The sequence below is a fragment of the Cebus imitator genome, unplaced genomic scaffold (genome assembly GCF_001604975.1).
Source record: "Cebus imitator isolate Cc_AM_T3 unplaced genomic scaffold, Cebus_imitator-1.0 Scaffold237, whole genome shotgun sequence".
NCBI classification, from domain to species: Eukaryota; Metazoa; Chordata; class Mammalia; order Primates; family Cebidae; genus Cebus; species Cebus imitator.
The window spans coordinates 2,506,905-2,512,473 of NW_016107552.1; the positions used below are offsets into that span (position 1 = coordinate 2,506,905).

At 50.7% G+C, this 5,569-nt stretch overlaps 1 protein-coding gene across 2 annotated transcripts in view; it reads right to left on the bottom strand.

The window, feature by feature from the left end:
• MYO18B (myosin XVIIIB) overlaps positions 1-4,753 on the bottom strand; it is a 285,741-nt gene extending 280,988 nt beyond the window's left edge. For both annotated transcript variants that reach the window (XM_017498142.2, XM_017498140.2), the window contains exon 1: positions 4,593-4,753. The gene's annotated coding sequence lies outside the window, so the exon portion shown is untranslated. The remainder of the gene's footprint in view (positions 1-4,592) is intronic.
• Between the last annotated feature and the right edge of the window lie 816 nt (positions 4,754-5,569).

Genomic DNA, 5,569 nt, shown 5'->3' on the forward strand with positions numbered 1-5,569 from the left:
CACGCGCCACCATGCCCAGCTAATTTTTTGTAGTTTTTTAGTAGAGACGGGGTTTCACCATGTTGACCAGGATGGTCTCGATCTCTTGACCTCGTGATCCACCCGCCTCGGCCACCCAAAGTGCTGGGATTACAGGCTTGAGCCACCGCGCCCGGCTCCTGGGAGTTTTCTAAACTCGCTCTGCAAAGGGTTGCCCAGGGTCTACGCAGCAGGCTTCCTGCACTTCCACAGGCCCACGACAGCCCTGGAAGTCTTAGATCTAAGTGTGGCCTGGCTGTGCCTGTTGTCAGACCTCTCAGCTCGGCAAACTCCTCCATCTGTCAAATGCGGACGCTGGTTTTTCTTGCCCACTTCACGGAGCGGTTTGAGTGCTAGATGCTCTGTAGGCCTGTGAGCCATCACTGGCTTTATTACTATGTCCTTTGCAGCAGCTATGTCCCCAGTTGACTCAGATTCAGTCCCAGACGGATTAAAATCTTCAAATGCTTTGCATATCAGTGGCTGACCAGCCGGTAGCCCCACCCCCAGCCTGCCAGCCTCCATTGCTAAATCATGCAGTGGGTGTTTCTTTACGAAATTAGAAAGAAAAATCTCAGCTCCTCCAGCCCACTGGCTCTCCCGTCTCTATATCATGGTTGCTCCTCTGGCCTAGGCTGGCCACCTACTCTGGCCACCCGGTGAGTCATCCTGCCACTCTTACAGGCTGACGAGATGCTGGGCCTCACAGATGGGCCTCATGGCCGAGTGCCAGGATGTCCAATAATGTTTCTTTCACTCAACAGCACCAGCTGATCTGTAGTGGGGGGCCGCCCAGAGTGTTGCATTGAGGAACATTCTGAGCTGTGCCTGGGCTGAACAAGACAGCATGCTGTGATCGACTAGCAATGCCTGCCATGGATGTAGGAATGGCTAGGGATGGCATCTGTGCCAAGTATTTGCCATTTCCAGCCTCGTGTTTCCCTGCCCCCATGAAGCAAGAAGCTGGTTAGACTTTTGGTGGCGGGCTCCCCTGACTGATCTTGGGAATTGAGTGCTCCATCAAATGGCTAATTTTCTATCCACAACCGTGTTGCCACCTACAGCTGCACTAATACAGTAGCCACTAGCCACATGTGGCTTGTTACATTTACATTAATTCTAACTAAATTAAATCAAAAATTTAGCATCTCAGTTGTATGAGCCACACGGCTCATGGCTACCATATTATAGAGCACAGACATGGAGGATTTCTATCATCGCAGAAAGTTCTGTTGGACAGGACTGGACTAGACCCATAGTTCTCACCAAGTGGCGACGATGCTTGCCAACGGACATTTTTGGCAATATCTTAGAGACATCTGGGGTTGTCACAACTGGAGAGGAGGGCTGCTGGCATTTGCTGGGTCAAGGGTGGGGATGCTGCTAACAGTTTTTCAAAGCACGTGACAGGTCCATATATGCAACCCAAATATCAACAGCATCTACGCCGACACTGGTCTAGAACCCTGGTCCGGAAGAATCATGACAAATGGGAAGGAGCATCAAGAGAAAAAGGGGGCAACATCATCTTTGCTTCGAATAATAACTAGATGTAACAGACGAAGAACTGAGAAAATGAGCCATCCACTGTTGGCAGAAAAGCAAGTCACTAAACCTCTCTGATGCCCAGTTTCCTCCTCTATAAAAGTGGGACTGTATCACTCCCCTGCCTTGATCGTCAGTGGATTAAATTAGTAACGAATGTGAAAAAGCTTTCTTATCTGTCCCTGTGAATACAATTTATTATCTCAACAGATGTTGTTTATTCCATTAGGTTGAACAGTCTAGTCTCTAGCACAAAGATATTGAGTCCTGCTTTTATTTCACCTTGCATAACTTGGGGTCACTCCAGACTCCAAATCTTACTTCCTGGCTTCTAAAATGGGGCTAAGAACTCACGCCCAAGCTCACGGGAATATTAAGCATGAGTGAGACATTTAATCCCATCAAGCTACCATCTCTCCTCCACACAACAATTAATCCAGCTGCCCTGGATTAACTCAAATTGAAACTCAAACTCCAGCTGGTACCCAAGAAACAGCTGAAAATGCATTCAGTCTTTTACGGGCAGAGAAAAATTCACTTGAGACCCCGAACCTTGAAATTCCTGCTACCCTACACATGAGCACTGGCCACGTGGTAAAGTCACTTTGCCAATTCCTGAGGATCTTTCCTCTGTTGCCAGACACTGCAATTCTTACAAGTAAATCAGCATCAGGGAGAAACACGTGAAAAATGGAGCAGACAGGGAAAATTAAGAAGCTGGGTGAGTCATGACCTGGGAGAGGGGAGATTCAGATGAAGATAATGGTGTCTCTGGATCCTTCACACTGAATGTGTGTGTGTGTGTGTGTGTGTGTGTGTGTGTGTGTGAATGCACGTGTGTGTATGTTAGAGAAAGAAATCTACCTTGGTGTCCAAAGCCCTTGTTTGTGTAACAAAGTTTATTTTCTGCCAGGTGCAGTGGTTCCACACCTGTAATCCACACTCTTTGGGAGGTTGAGGAGGGTGAATCACTTGAGCTCACAAGTTCGAGACCAGCGTGGGCAACATGGTGACTCCCCATCTCTACAAAAAGTACAAAACTTAACGAGGCATAGTGTTGCTCTCCTGTAGTCCTGGCTACTCAGGAGGCTGAGATGGGAGGATGGCTTAAACCGGGAGGCAGAGGTTGCAGTGAGCCAAGACTGTGCCCCTGCACTCCAGCCCGGGTGATGAAGCCAGCCCTTGTCTCGAAATAAAAATAAAATAGAATGCAATTTATTTTTGTTGCCCCATTCAAGCTAGAGCTGAGGTTTAATCTTTCCTTAAGGTCTTCATGGTGGGGTAATACGGTGGATTTTGTTTATTAATTATTATTATTATTATTATTTTGAGACGAAGTTTCACTCTTGTTGCCCAGGCTGGAGTGCAATGGCACGACCTCAGCTCACCGCAACCTCCGCCTCCCAGGTTCAAACGATTCTCGTGCCTTAGCCTCCTGAGTAGCTGGGACTACAGGCATGCGCCACCACACCCGGCTAATATTGTATTTTTAGTACAGATGGGGTTTCTCCATGTTGGTGAGGCTGGTCTCGAACTCCTGACCTCAGGTGATCCGCCTGCCTTGGCCTCCCAAAGTGCTGGGATTACAGGCGTGAGCCACCGCGCCCGGCCCCCCTCAGGTTTTAGGAGAAACTGAGTTCCAACTGGGGAGAGGACTCACCCAAGGTCACAGAGCCCAAACAGCACATTCAAGGTGATGAGACCTGGAGGCAGGTGACAGCAATTATCTGTTGATTGGTAACATGCAGCCCTTCAAAAGCCAGGGGACCAGAAACTCCCTCTCCTCCGCTTCCTCCTTCTTCCTCCTCCCTCCTCCACCCCTTGGCCTCTGGGCCTTCTCCTTTGCCATTCTTCTCCTTCTTTTCTTCCTCCTCCTTCTCCCTCTCCTCCGCCTTTTCCTTTTCTTTCTCTCCTCCTCACTGTTATTTTCTAGAGCTCACCCATAGCCTAATCGGACATAGACCCCCTCTGTTTTCTGTTCCCATGGTACACACTGGACATGGTACCCAGACACGGGAGAATACAACGTAGGTCAGCAACGGACACAGCGCCCAAGGGGACCACCATCATTATTGGACTCCAGAAGCCCTCGTGGGTCGCTCAGCCTCCATGAGCTGGTGCACTGAATGAGGCGGCATCTTTTTGAACAACCGCAAAGTGAAAGTAACAGCCTCGTTTTCCAGGCCCTACGGGATAAAAGTCAAGACTGCCGCACCTGCGGGTTGAGGCCAGGCTGGGCAGCTGACTGGGACTGCCTGGGCTCCCCACTCCTGGCCTCCTCCACGGGAAAGCTGCAGGAAGGCAGCAGCCTAGAGGCCTGTAGCTGGTGAGGTCTTCTCCTCTCCTGGGAGGGAGCTCCACGTCAAAGCATAGCCCCCTTCTGCCCCGCTGTGGGGCCATTGAGACCTGTGAATCTTCTTCATTCAAAGAAATGCCTGCTAACGGGGTGCCAGATACGACACCTTCCCTGAGACAGAGCTCCAGGAAGGCGGCATCACATTGAAACCTTCAGCCATGAACTTCCATTACCCTTCCCCCAACATCACACATGCTTAATCTGCAGTTTAAAAGAGAACGCTGAAATTGACGTTTCTACTCAACAGAGTTGGCAACATGAAAGGGGAAGATGGGCTCTCCTGACGGTAACCCAACACCAGTTAAGCAGAAACCACTGGGGGTTGAGGAAAAATAGAAACCCTGACGTCTGCCGGCAAAGATTCACAGTGGAGATTAACTCATGACCCTAAACGCGTTTTTAAAAATTATTAGCGAAGAGCTTGGTCCTGAGGAGAGGGACTTTTAAAAATGTTCACTTGCCCCAGCATTTTCGAAACACTCTCGTTTTCAAATTGAGCAGCACGGGCATCCAGCAAAGGCATCAGGCCTCCGAAGCTCTCGACAGCAGAAAGGCCCAAAATAGACCAAAACCCGGAGGCCCTGCCACCGCAGCCCCCAACAGCACATTCCTGAAAATTCAGACTTGCCCATCGGCTCGCGAGGTGCCCATCGAAAACCCAGCCCAACAGTACCTTCTGCAAAGAGGACACAGATCTCAGGAACCACGACTGCCTAAGACGTCGCCCCGGGTGGCCACAAAGGGAACCCACCAGCCCAGGAAAGCAGGAGCGAAGGAGCACCCCTCCACACACACAGACACATGTCCCTTCCCTTACCGCCCCTCCCCGACCCGTCCTCCCCCCACCCTTCTTCTGGGCCAATGTGATAGCAGCAGCTGAGTCGACCAGTCATTTCTAAAATTAGCTTGTGAGCTCCAGGTCTGGCCAGGAGACGGCAGCCCAGGGTGGCCGTGGACCAGGCAGCCGAGACCATGGACATATTTGGTGGCCCCCGAGCAGGGAAGGGGACAGCTCCGGACACAAGCACATGCTCTCTCGTCACCCCTGTCCCAGAGCAGGCCACACACCCACACTCCCACCTCTGCCCACACAGATAACCGAGGCTGCAGGAACTGGGTGAGGAGGAGAACTGGCGGATTCTACATGCCAGGCAGACTCTGGAAGAAAAGAAAATAACTTGAATGAATGCTGGTGCCTTTTGGTAAACAACCAGTGCATGTAAATAGACCTAATGTCTAGGTAGTGATGATCACATCCCAGGCACCCAGGGCTTTCACAAACTCACTTCACATTCCCTGTGAAGTGGGGTTTTTCCCCAGCCCCACTTTACGAGTGGGGAAACTTAGGCACAAAAAAACTTAAGCAGCTGAGCTCGGTGGCTCATGCCTGTAATCCCAACACTGGGAGGCCGAGGCAGGCAGATCGCCTGGGGTCAGGAGTTCGAGACCAGCCTTACCAATATGGTGAAATCCTGTCTCTACTAAAAATACAAAAAAATTTAGCCAGACATGGTGGCGGGCATCTGTAATCTCAGCTACTAGGGAGGCTGAGACAGGAGAATTGCTTGAACCCAGGAGGCGGAGGTTGCAGTGAGCTGGGATTGCACCACAGCACTCCAGCCCAGGTGACAAGAATGAAACTATACTTTG